The sequence below is a fragment of the Chionomys nivalis genome, chromosome 9 (assembly GCF_950005125.1).
Source record: "Chionomys nivalis chromosome 9, mChiNiv1.1, whole genome shotgun sequence".
NCBI classification, from domain to species: Eukaryota; Metazoa; Chordata; class Mammalia; order Rodentia; family Cricetidae; genus Chionomys; species Chionomys nivalis.
The window spans coordinates 21398523-21412106 of record NC_080094.1 but is presented as its reverse complement, the minus strand read 5'-3'; the positions used below and the strand labels follow the sequence as shown (position 1 = coordinate 21412106).

At 51.6% G+C, this 13584-nt stretch overlaps 1 protein-coding gene across 3 annotated transcripts in view; it reads left to right on the top strand.

Moving 5' to 3' along the window:
- The window catches only part of Dlgap4 (DLG associated protein 4), a 152298-nt gene that overhangs the window by 52429 nt on the left and 86285 nt on the right, over positions 1–13584 (top strand). For all 3 annotated transcript variants that reach the window (XM_057780264.1, XM_057780263.1, XM_057780265.1), the window contains exon 2: positions 1393–1577. The gene's annotated coding sequence lies outside the window, so the exon portion shown is untranslated. The remainder of the gene's footprint in view (positions 1–1392; positions 1578–13584) is intronic.

Sequence of the window (13584 nt, the reverse complement as noted above, 5' to 3'; positions counted from 1 at the left end):
TCTGTGCTCCTTAGCAAAGGAGTGTCAGGGCTCTGAGGAGGTTTGGAGACACCCCCTCAGGACTCTCTCACCTACCCTGCCATGTTGTGTGCCTCAGTTTCTTCTTTTGAAAAAGAGGAAGTGAAATCAGTTGGACATGAGACAGTGTGGGAACTGATGTGTGGGAGGTGCCATTTCTGGCCAGACCCTGGGAAGAGCTTGAGAGGGTATCCTTGGGCCTGAGGTCCGGCAGATAATGAACATCCCAACGTCAGCTGCCCCTTCCTGTTTCTTCCCGTGATGTGTCCTGTGTCTTCTCCCAGGACTTGTTGGAGGGACTGAGTCCAAACCCCAGTCTAGCTGCTCAGATCTGGCCCTCACGCCAATGTGCCTTGGTCTCTCAGTCTCAGTTTTGTGACCTGTAGGATGGGAGGGCATCGTTTGAGGCCTCAGGGTCAGCTAGCTGCCTCCTGGGTAGGCGTGTAGTGGAGTTTCCCATTAACACACACCCGGGTGAAGAGTGCTTAGGGGAACAGACGCCTGCTCAGGCAAGCGGGGTGGAGATGCCTGGCATCCCCCATCACACAGGGAGGCACTCAGGCTGCTGGAACAGGAGAATAGCACCTCCCAGGGTCTTTCCTAAGGAGGTACCTTGTGTCAGCATCCTGCCTGCATTATCTTCTGAGACCTCCCAGCAGCTCTCAGAGGAGTACTCTTAACAAGAAGAGAAACTTGTGGCTGGAGAGATGGCTCAGAGGAATAGAGCACTGGCTGCTCTTCCAGAGGTCCTGAGTTCAATTCCCAGCAACCACGTGGTGGCTCACAACCATCTGTAATAAGATCTGGCGCCCTCTTCTGTACTGCAGGATACATGAAGGAAGAAACCTATATACATAATAAATAAAAATCTTTTAAAAAAAACAAAAAGAAGAGAAACTGAGGCTCAGAAAGAGAAAACCACCTGTCCATTGTCCCCTCAATGAGTGAGGGGCCAAACAGATTTGAATTCACAGTAGTGTGACTTTGAACCCTATCCTAACTTCCCTCGTGAGGTAGGAAAGCGGGGAGGGGCAAGAGGGAGGAGCAAGCTGAGTGGAGGGAGGAGCAAGAGGGAGGAGCAAGCTGAGGACGGACTTGAGAATGTAGCTTCCCCACTGCTGGCTGCTGCCGGGATTCTGTGGGTGGTGGGAAAGGCATTGTAAATATGCATGACATGCAAATCTACCTCTAAAAACAACGTGGGCCTCCCATGAGCTGGGGTGCCAGGGTTCTCTGGAAAATACAGTGTTACACAAACACTTGGGTTTCTATGACAACTGTGCCGACTTGCCCCTTCCCAAGGGCTGGTCTGAAGGTGTCAAGGTGCAACAATCATTTCTGGCTGCTAATCAGTATTCCTCCTGTGTCCTGCAGGCACTGGTGCCGCCCTCTGCCTGGAGCCCGGTGGTCCCCCTGTGTGACCAGGGTCCAACTCATGCCTCTGATGGAGTGCTGGAGGGATGTGTGTGGTGGTCCTCAGTCCCACACCCACTTCTGAGGCGGCATCTGCAACATACTTGCTGGCTACCCTTTTTCCTGTGCACGTAGATCCCTGGTCGGTAAGTACAGCCACAGTCCTGGGTACCTCACCCACCATGGTGCTTGCCATCGTTGGGAAATGCCCAGCCCTCCCACTGCCAGCACCCACGAGCTGGCAGAGGGACCTCCACAAGAGCATCCCTGTCTGGGCACAATTTACAATTTAACCAGCTGGGTGTATCCATCCTCCTGACAACTCTGGAGGTGGGCTTGGTGAGGATACCCATTTCCCAGGGCACTGCCTCAGTGAGGGAGAGCCTTGCTGGGGATGGACAGTAAGCTCCACACATTTCACATGCCATACCCCTGGGTGCAGCTGCTCAGCACAGGTTCAGGAGGGGGAGGGGAACAGGGAGCCTCGCTGCAGACCCTTGCTTGACAAAGAGGCACTCCTCCTGCTCCAGCTCCACCTGCCTAAACTCAAAGTGAGGTGCTAGGTCCAGCCCTGTCTCTGACTGTCCCTCCCCACCCACACTGTCTTCACCAAGCCTGGTTCCTCTGTTCTCCTTCCCACAGAGCAGGGACAGCCACCTCAGCCCCACATGATGCTAACCACAGTACCTGGCTCGTTTCTCTCCTTGTGTTTGAACACCTTCCCCTCACCCCCAGCCCTACTCCCGCCAGAATTCTGTTGGCATAAGTCCAGTTCACAAGTGAGGAAACCCAAGGATCCCCAGCCACCATTCAGCCTACAGTATGGGACCCTGGATTGAAGTGGCCTCAGCTTCCCAGGAGCTAGGATCAAGGAAGGGAGTGAGGGAAGTGGGAACCCCTGATGATCTTTCTCACCAGACACCAGCATGACCCAGGAACCCATCAATTTTCTGGAGTTCCAGAAAGCTGCTCCAGTGGCCCCTCCTCACGGTCCCAGACCCTGTGCTTCCAACTCTCCCATCTGCCAGCAGCTGCCAGCTTTCTTGATGAGATGGGGAAAGACTGGTAAATATGCATAATATGCAAATATCGAGGATAATATAAAAACCTGTGAAGTTCAGTGTCAATAATGGATATAGAGTGTCGTTGAGAACCAGACGCTGCACATTTGTGCGGTGCCAGCCTTATTGCTAATAACTGTGAAAGGGGCCCCATTAATTAGTGCCCCCACCCCAGCTCGGTTCCCCCGGCCTGGGCCTGGTCTGTTGTACCAACCAGAGACAGCTGTTGCATTTGGCTGAGAAGCTGTCACCACAGAAGTGTTGAGGACATTGTGGTCTGAGAGCAGAGAGTGCTGTGGCAAATGTGCTGGGTTTTCCCAAGGCCGGCCGGGTCTCCCTGAGGACAGTGTGTGTTACGGGGTGGGGCCAGCCTGTGAGGTAGTGGGTATTTCTTGAGCACTTACTAGGTGCCTGGCATTGTGGTGAATGCCTGGCACTCTTTGGCGTCTCCACTCAACTCCCCATCAGCTCACAGAGGTCTTAGCTCTGATGAGCACTGCTCCTAGGCCTCCTCCGCTCTAGGGCAGATTCTGGAGGTACAGCTGCCATTGCTCACAGTCCCCCTTGTGTGTGGCCCAGTGACGGAGAAGGGATTCCTTGGCACTCGGAGGGAGCAGCCGTCAGCATCACGTGGAAAGATGGAGGCCGGGGTGGCGCGAGGGAGGTGTTACTGCTGCGATTTTGCTAACAAGCTGGTTATTTAAGGAACTGGGAAGCCATCAGGGAACCGCTGTGCCTGGGCAGAGGTGGCTGGGAGGACAAGGTCCCCGGGGAATCGAGGTCAGGGAACCAGCCACACACCGATCAATGGATTGATTGAGTCTTGTCCGCTTACTGACAGGAGTAACAGTACCATGGAAGTCTGGGAAGAGATCCACTGTCAGTGTCAATGCGGACCTGGGAGCTGGAGGGCGCAAGGGGCTTGGAGGGCAGCAGAGCTCTGACCATGGGCCTGGGGGTGGCAGAGCCTTGGCCGGCGGTCATTTACCACACTCAACCTTTTGTCTTGTGCGTCTTCCTTGTGGTAGTGTATGTTACAGTGAAGTGCCAAAAAAGCCTGCAAGCTTAGCGATAGCACTTATCATTTAATGACACTTAAGTCCCAGGCTCCTTGCTAAGATTTTCCTCTGTTTTTAAAATATGTTATTTATATATGTATGTATTGTTTTAATTATTTATTTTGAGACTTGGTTTTTCTATGTAATCCTGACTGACCTGGAACTCACTGTGTAGATCAGGCTGGCGTCAAACTCATAGAGATCTACCTGCCTCTGCCTCCCAGTGTCTGAGATTACAGACAGGTACCATCACACCTGGTTTGTTTATTTAATCTTGCTGTGATAGAATCCAGGACCTGGTACCCGCTAGTTCCACCACCAAGCTATACCTCTGACTAGCACTGAACTGTTTTAGGAGATCTGCACAGATTTTCTCATTTTACCCATTGTAAGAAAGGGGCATGAGGAGGCTTCCAAGGGAAAGCTACTTGGCATATGCCCAGGGCTAGACAGGTGACTCGGGCCTCCAGAGCAAGGACGAGGAATCAGAAGCTACCCCGAGGGTCGGGGGCCTCTGTTTGTCTCTGCTGTGTTTGTGTCTCTTTCATGTTTGAGGTTTGGGCAGCTAGGCAGGTATCTATGGTCATGGGCAACTGGAAGACGAGGACCCTGACAAGGGCCAATGAAGGGCATTTGGTCATTTAACAAATGGTCCAGATAGGAGCAAGACATCCTCAGGGATAGCTGGGAAGGGGCTGAGGAAGAGTCAAGTTCACTTTAGGTAAAAAGAGGTCATTCCGAGGAGGCAGGCTCAGACCCATTCTCTAAACTCATTGCTTGCAGGCTACTGTGTACTGAATCTATTACTTTCTTGAGCTCAGAACAACCCTATAGAAAAAGCATTGTTGTCCTGCTGGGCAGACGAAGAGTCTGAAGTCTTGAGAGGAGAAGTGACTAGCTTGAGACTCTGAGGGCTGTGCTGGTTAGTGACTAAGCCACCCACTCCTGGGAACTCTGTATGGAAGCAAGCTGGACCCAGTGCTGAGGACCCTTGAAGAGTTTGAACTGCATGTAGCTAGAATCACACTCAAAGGCTGGGCAATAGGTCCAGCTGTTGCTGGGGACAGTCCTAGAACATGGCATGCAGAAGACCCTCCAAGGCCTGAAGCTGGCAGTCCACTCTGCTGTCTGGGAACCAGCTGCAGACACACCCATACATTCTAAGGAGGTTTACTGAGAACAGTTGCAGTCACCAGTACCTCCTCCCAGAGCACCCGGGCTTGGGGATGGCTTGGTGTTATGCAACCACCCACGTAAGTAGAGTGAGAGGGGACGGGACCAGTGCAGTGAAGTAGATTAACCATACAGGACCACACTGTGACATGGAACTGCCTTACAGGACACAGCTCAGCCTTGCTGGGGCGCCCTGGGTAGTGTTGGTAGTAGCAGGGCAATTGGGAACAAGCCACTTGTCCATCACCAGGGGACTAGTTAAATCTGCCTGCTGCAGCTGTACAGTGGCGCCTGCTGCAGCGGTTAGAAATGGGGCCGGATCTAAATTTACTGTTGCAGAAAGAACTTCATAGTGTGTGATGGAGTTTTTTTTTTTTTTTAAAGAGGTTATAAGCCAGCATGGGTAACATGAGGCCATTTTCATCAGGTTTGCTCATTTCTAGAAGCTGTTCCCGTGCTTCCCCTGGTGCATGTGGGCCCGAGGGATTGGTAAATCAGATCGGGCTGTGACGCATTTCTATTCCTTCTTGGCTGTATGACCTTGGGCGAGTCACTTGCCTTCTGTGGCAAAGACGGAGAGCATCAGAGAGTGTTGAGATCTGGACAGAGTGGTGTCGCAGGTGTTCACTGCCATGGCCGCTGTGTGCCCATCACACCTGCCAGCCTCTTCCTGGGTCACAGACATGAGGCTCAAGGAGGACAGCATAGCTCTGTGCACAGGGCCAGCCAAAGCCCAGATCAGCAACACCCCCACCCCAAACCTTGTCCACTCCCCTTGACCTACTAACTTGCCTCACCAGTGAGTACTGTGCCCAAAGAGGCTGCTGTTAGAGACATATTGGCCCTGGTGCTGCCACTAAACTTGTCTGGGAAGACAGGTAGCACCTTCTAGATGCCCAGAACCTTAAATCTCAAGCAGAGAAACTCCAGCTCAGGAAGGCAAACTTTTAAGAGGCGCAAGCTCTCTGTCATGAGATCCAACACATGCGAGCACAAGCATTTATTTCACAAGCACCCTCAGCCCCACCATACCTCCCTTGATGGTGATGATAAATTAGAAACTACCCAATTATCTGTCTGTGAGAAATGGTTAAACAAATTCCGTCCAGCAGCCGACAGCATTCTCTGTACTGTGGAGACAGCGCTGTAGATCTCTCCTTGTTGACATGGAAACATGTCCGTGGCACATTGTCGAGGGAAAAATAGATTAAAAAAACAAGCAGGTGGGTAAGGTGGGTAAGCATGGGGGCTGTCAGGATGGCTAAGTGAGTGAAGGCATTCTCCGGCAACCCTGACCACCTGAGTTCAGACCTCCACACTACACACACACACACACACACACACACACACACACACACACGTAAATAAATGTAGTTTTTTTAAAAAATGATACATTGATCTCTGAGTTTGAGGCCAGCCTGATCTACATAGTGAGTTCCAGGACAGCCAGAGCTACATAGGGAGACCCTGTCCTGAAAAAAATAAAATAAAAATGATACATTGTTGCAGGATCCCTGGATTTCAAGTCTTTTCTGAGGGCTAGGGCCAAGGTGGGAGGAACAGGGTACCTACTTAGATAGCCACTGATTTTTTTTTCCCATTCTTATAGAAAAACGTATGCATTCAATCTCCCAATCAGAGACATGTCTGGATCAGGAAGGACAGTCATCAAACCGTTCATAGTGATGTTCTCTAAGGTGGAGTGAAGGTGGGCTCTAATTTTGTTTTTACTCATTTCATCAGGATCTTTTTAGTACAAGTGACAGAAAACCCCTAGCAGCTTGTGACCAGGGTGGAGATGGGGGATTGTAACTGTGAAATTCAGGCTCTGCTGGATCCAGGGGCTCAGTGTCACCAGGACTTGACTGTTCAGCGGTGGCTCCTCTCTGTTTCTCCAGCTATCACAGAGATGTCTGTCCGGAGGAGTCAGTGCGAATTCTTCTCAGGCAGTTCAACCCCAGTTCCCAGAACCAAGTCATGACGTGGATTGGTCAGCTTCTGGGATGTGCCCACCCCTCAACCAGTTGCTGTTGTTAGGGGTGCTAAGTGCTCTGATTGGCCACCTAGACCTATGCACTGCCCCCTTAGACTGATGCTCACCTTAGACTGTTACCTGTGGTAGCCACTTGTGGTTATACCTTACATGTTTCTCTGTTTATAATATCTGAATCCCCCAAGATAAGTGACTTTTTTGTTGATTTGGGTTTTTTGTGAAGTAGGGTCTCACTGTGTAGACCAGGCTGATTCTGATTCTTCTCCTTCTCCTCCTCTTCCTCCTTCTTCTCCCTCCTCTTCCTCCTCCTCCTCCTTCATTTATTTATTAGTCATTCATTTATTCATTTTGAGGTAGGGTCTCTTTACGTAGTCCTGGATGTAGTGGAACTCTTTCTGTATACCAGACTGGCCTCAAACTCTTGGAGATCCACCTGACTTGTCCTCTGATGTGCTGGGATTAAAGTCTGTGCCACTATGGCCAGCACCTGTCTCAGCTTCTTAAGTGTTGGGATTACAGGTGTGCACTACTGCTCCTAGCCTAATGTGTGATTTTTTTAATAATCAGAAGAAAGAAGGGCAGCTTCCCCTAGGGTCCTGAGTCAGACCTCAGTGTCAGAGCCCATTGGGGCAGCCTTGCTCTGTGAGTCAGAATGTGGGGACCTTTGAAGCTCCAGTGTCATTCAGGAGATGCCTCACTCAAAAGGGAGCTGTCCTGGCCTCTAGGGTCAGCAGGTTTGGAGGAAGAGAAGGGAACCCACAGAAGATGTATGTAGAATCGGGAGGAATTAAGAGAATGTTCACAGAGGGCAGAGGAAACACAAGAGCCAGCCTGGAAGCAAGGAAGGCTTCCTAGAAGAGGTGCTGCCAGGGTCAAGGCGTCAACAGTGAGGGAAGGACATAGCCACATGCCAGAGATCCAGGAGCATGCGTGGGAGCACAGCCTTCAAATAAGAAGCTTCAGGCCCAGACCACAGGGACCTTGAATGACAGAGTAGGTGTTTGTGTTTCATGCTGGAGAGACTGTAGTGCTCCTCAGAAGGATAGTATGGGAGAGGGGTTGTGTCACTGGGCTTCCTGCCTTAAGCTGGGAGCTCAGTCTGCAGGAATCGGGTCAACACCCAATGTGGAAAAGTAGACCAAGGACCTAAATGCCTGTCAAGGGAGCCTGTATTTCACACTATCAGAACCTGTCTCCCAGGATGCCTAGCAACTGTTTGCATACCTTCAGAGATGGGTAGCTCACTCCTTGTTACTCCACTATGGGCTAGAAAACTATGTCATTGGACTAAGTCCCCAATCTTGACAAGACCCGGGACACTGAGGGCTGGCCCCTGAAAGCCTGGCCAGAGGGAGAGGTGGCAGCCTGCACTTTCAGGTCAAGGCTTCAAGTTAATGGGACCTGGGTGTCCACAGACTCTGCTAGGAGTCTGAATGAAGGACAGAAAGAGCACAACAAAGCTGAGCTCTGCCAAGAGTTCACAGACCCCCTAGCTGAGAGCTTGGCTGGAGAGCAGGAGGGAAACAGGAACCAGAGACATTGGCTGAGATTGGAGCTCTGGCCTCAGTAAGTTCCTGAGGGCTAGGGCTTCTCTCTTTCTCACCATAGTCAAGGCAGAGGTAGGTGAGGGAGTTGATGGGTCCTCAAACAGGCAAGCATGTGAGGGCATGGTGGGAGGCAGGAAGGGAAAGCCCGAGGCCTCCGGGAGCCTGGGTGCCTGTCTCTGTTGAGAGTTGGAAGGGTCTGCTCTGGGAGACAAGGAAGGAGACTCCAACTTGGGCCAGGAAAACCTTTAGGAGATAAAGAGTTCTTCGCAGATGGAGTAAGTGGGGTGGTAGGGAGCTTCCATCCCTGGAGATATTTGAGTAGCAGCTGAAGGGCAACCTGGAAGAATCAGTAGAGTACTGTGACCCTACTAAGGACGTGGGCGGTCCTTGCCAGCCTAGGTTCCGTGTGCTTGCTCTGAACCTCGGTTTCCTCATCTGCGACACAGGGTTAGCAGCAGTTCCTCTCAGAGTTGGTTGTAAAGTTCTATTGAGACCATTTAAGTCCCATGCACGTGGCCAGTGCTCCGTGAACGGTGACTCATTGTTGTGGCTGGCGGAAGGAGCCTTAGGGTCCTTGTCGGGCACTCCTGGTCACTGCCCCTCAGGACCCACTTTCTGCCTGGTCGATGCGCTGTCTCCGTCTCCAGCTCCCCCTCCCTGGGAGGTGGTAGGGATTCCAGACCCTTCTGGGCCCCTTTTAGCTCCACTTGAGCGAGAGTTGGCAGGTTGGGGCGTCGGGCGCCATCCGCCTCCCATATGCTTCCTGCTATTTAGGGGAAAACTCTCCTCGCATTCCTCCAACCACACGGGCTGACATTTCCAGACAGACGCTGGAACCAGCTCTTTGGGGGATTGGCAGATAAATTTGGCCCAGGCTGTTGGGAAAATCTTCAGCCTTGCTGGGGAATTAGAGCCCCAAGCTTGACGGATTCTGTTCACTCTGAGACTTCTGGGCCTCTTGTTCTCTGTGGGACTGCAGATTAGGGTAAAGTCTGCCCAGCCCAGCCTCCTCCCAGGAGAGCACCTAGAGGGCCAGGAGGCTGTGGCTTCCAGCCTCTCCTCAGAGGCAGCAGGAGGGCAGGCAGTAAGAGGCTTCTCTGTCACATACCACAGGCCACCTGGGTGTGGCCCAGCTCAACTTGGCAGGTGGCAGTCTTGGGACTAGAGAGATCAGAACTCTAGACACTTCTTGTCTGTGCCATCTTCCAGAGTGGCACCACTTCTCTGAGCTTCCTTTAATTCATCTGTAAAATGAGGCAATGGTAGGACTTTCTGGTGAAGAGCCATGGGAAGGTGCTTGGCACATGCTGCATGCCGAGTGCTCCATAAATATGGTTCTTTGTCATTACCGTCATTGTAGACAGTGACTCAGGAGAGACCAGCAGCTTCCCTTGTTCCCTGCAGCTGTGAGTGTGTGGGAAGTCCTAAGGGGGTTCACACTTAGATAGAGGACCCAGCTGCAGCAATGCAGGCATAAGAACAGATGAAGGGGCCACATGACCACACCATGCATGTGTACACATGCAAGCGTGCGTGCACACACACACACACACATACACACACACACACGTAGTGTCTCGTTTCACCCTGTTGAGTCTGGGACACCCAGCACTTTGTTCTGCCAGGAAGAATGGAAAAGAAAGGCTAGGCCTACCTGGAGGCCTAGTCTGGAGAGACCTAGTGGCAGTCACAGCAGGAAGCTCTGAGGAAGTGTGAGTAGTTCTGGCTGGCTGGAGTAGAAAGTGGGTAGCGGGAAGGTGTAGGCAGCTCATCTGAGCTTCATTCAGCGCCTCCCAGTGGAGCGCCATGCTGGGCCTCCTGCCAGACATTGCTGGGAAGATGGGCAGGCCTCCTGCCCTCAGGAAGCTCCACATATGATCCATCAGCAAATAATGCCATCCCAAGCTGCCTGCATGGAACAGGGTCTCATAGGAATGGCAGTCTCCTGGTGGTGGGCACCCACTTGAGGCAAAGGTGTTAAGGGTGTCTCTGTATCCTGGTGATTGAGTTAGGGCCAAAGGACAAAGACAGAGTCACAAGAGTAAAAGAGGGAGAAACAGGAGCCCGACTATGGTGGCCTTGAGTACTAGGCCTGTCAGAAAGTCACTCTGGCAGCAGTTGAGGCTCAGCCAAGATGCTGTCTACAGGAGAACCGAGGACCTGCGAAGAAGCTGTGTCACTGGATAGTGGTGGACTGTGGACCGGAGAGGAGGGAGCAGGCACTGCATGGGTCAGGGTCTGAGTAGAAGCCTGGCACCTGCTGGTAGGCTTTGGAAGGAGGAGCCCCCTGCACGTGGTCAGGAAAGGGTGAGGCGTGAGGCATGCAAAGGAGAGAGCAGGGGAACTTAGAGCCTGAACACAAGCAGACTCAGGAAGGCTTGGAGGAGAGGCTTCTACATTGCCAGGACCACAGGCAGTGGTGGCAGCAGCCAGATAGCTCCTGGGCACAGGCTTCACAGACCGAGTGGCCAGTGACAAATGTTTTTGCTTTGGGGGGAAAAAATCATGTGACCTCTCTGAACGTTGCCTTCTCTGATACTGAATTTCTTGGGAACTGCATTTGGTTATATGTAACAGAAGAAAACAAACCGGATTTGTATAAAGACCCAGGAGGTTGTAATAAGAATCCAGATGGAGCCAGGTATATTATAGGCACACACCTATAATACTAGCACTTTGGAGGTAAAGGCTGAACCATTGTGAATTTGAGGCCAGCTTGGGTTGTGTAACAAGGTCAAGGCCATTCTAAACTATGTAGGAAGATGCTGTGTCCAAACAACAGCAACAACAGGCTCAAAGGCTAGAAATTCAACAGAGCACCCACCCTGGGCCGAGTTTGATCCCCAGAACTACAGCATGCCAGAAGAGATTGGAAAGAATGGAAGCAAGGAAACAGGAGAAAAGGCAGAACGAAAGGGACTATCTATCAGGCAAACCAGGGCCAATGCGGCAATTCAAAGGTCCAGGCCTCTGCCTTGCTTGACTTGTGTCTTTCGTTCTCATGGCTACAAAGTGGTTGTTCCATTTCTGTATTGGATGTCTGAATCCTAGGCAGAAAAAAAATGTCTCTCTGTGACATTTCTTTTTGAGCCTATGATTCTTAGCAGAAAGCAATAGACTTCCTGGAAGCCCCTCCCAGGAGGACTTGTGCCCACATCTTTTTTTTCCAGATTTGACTATGTGGCCATCCTACCTGCAAGGGAAGCTAATGACATGGCTATTTTAACTGGGTGCTTCTGTTAGGCAGAGGGGAAAATGGCTAGCAGAAAGGCTGGCAAAGCATCAGTCACTCTGAAGTGCTCCTCAGGCTGCCTCCAAGACCCCCTGAGGTACTAATGTTCACAGACCCTAGGCACCAGGGACAGGCTACCTGCCTGGGGAGCCCGCAACCCACGACAGGACACCTCTAGTGCTCACAGTGTGTGGGGAGGCAGGTGGGGTAACTGGTGGATGAGCCCCATTTCCGCCACACCGTATAAAGGTCTGGACGTTCATTGGAGGATGATAGCAAGATTGAGGATTTCTGGGCCACAGGCTAAGTGTTTGCCTTCGATGCCAGAAAGGTGTTCAGGGCAAGGATAACTAACGGTCATGAAATGTCTAAGGGGCCAGAGACGGCCTCAGTGGTGTGATGACCGCAGGGCTGGGGACTCAGAAGGGCTTCTTCAGTGCCTTAAGGAATAGAGCAAGATGCCCAGTGAGGCCAGATGTGTACAAAGAGGGGATGGCAGAACCTCTGTTGTCTTAGGGATGTGGGTCCCCAGTCAGGTACCCCTGTAGGTCTTTCTGAGCTTCCTCCTCCATCTCAGAAACTTCAATGGGCAGATAGCAGCCTGGAAGCCAGACAGATTAGCACATGCCTGACATCCCAACACCTTGGGATGGAGGCAAGGAGTGGTCAAGAGTTCAAGACCAGCCTCAGATATATGGCCAGTTTAAGAGGCCTGGGCTACATGGGACCCAAAAGCTAATCAAAGGCAGAACAAAAACAAAACAAGAACCAGGATGGGGCTGGTTGTGGTGGTGCAGGCCTTTAATCCCAGCCTTAGGAAGGCAGGAACTGGTGGATCTTTTGAATTTGAGACCAGCCTGGTCTACAGAGAGAATTCAAGGACTGCCAGGGCTGTTACACAGAGAAACCCTGTCCTGAAAAAACAAAACACAGGCTGAGGAGAAAGGCTTTTGGAAAGAGAATTGGGAAGTCCTTTGAGTATTTCCACACTGTGGGGTTTGTAACCAGCTAGGGGGAATTAAGGTAGTTTTGGGTTACTAGATTTTGTCTTTTTGACCTCAGCCCTGGCCTCTGAGGATGCTGCACGCCCCTTGCCTTGTCCTCGGTGCTGACAGTCCAGGGCGTTGTCCGTGGTCCTGAAAAGGGGATTTGGCCCGTCCTAGAATAGGGGTGCTGTCCGTGGTTCTGTCTTTGGGACTTGTAAAGAATCCTGTCTGGATTCTGAGGACCCAACTGTGTGGGCAGTCTTTTGAGCATGGCACTGCACGATCCTGAGACTCATCCGAGATTGGATGGTGCTCTTTCTCCATCTTCATGAGCCCTGCAGGAGTTTGTTATGTAACTTGCTTCTCGCTTCTAAACATCAGCCTGCAGGGGAGGGCCAGCGTTTAATCTCATTTCAGAGGTGAAAGGACAGAAGCTTGAAAAACCAAAGGGACTCATGGACCACGTCTCTAGTCTTAGTTGCCCTGACTGTTCTAGGGAAGTTTCTGGTAGAGTCTCGGGGAGCAAGGGTAGACCTTTGTAAATGGCACTTGCATGGGTGACATTGGTCTTAAACATAGAAGACCGATACTGTTTCACAGGGATGGCTTGGGGGTGGGTGTCTCATGGCATCTCCCAAAAGCTGTGTCGTGGGGGGAGGTGTCAGGCTGGAAGATTGCATGGGAAAAGATACCTGTGTCCTGAACCCCTCCGGTGTACTGGATCCTGTGCCAGGTGTGTGGTCACTCAGGGCCCTCTTCCTTACAGCCACCCTAGTGCAGAGTGCCTAGTTTCCTTTCTCAGACACAGAAGCAGAGGCCAGGGGTTTTGCCAAGTTACTTACCTAAAAACTCTTGGGAAGACCTTGAGACAGAAAGCCACAAACTTAGACATCAAGACCAAAACGGACCCTGGATGTAACCCAGTCCAGATGGAAGGAGGGGTGTGACCTGCTAGGCATGGCTCGGGTCTCCTGTCACCTATTTCCCCGGCAGCACTCCCTCCTCACAATGCCTAAGCTCTAGGGAGATAAGGAATTAATATTGTCACAGACTAGGTGTCAAAGAGCCTATGGCTCCAATCCTGGATCTGCCTCAACTGTCCG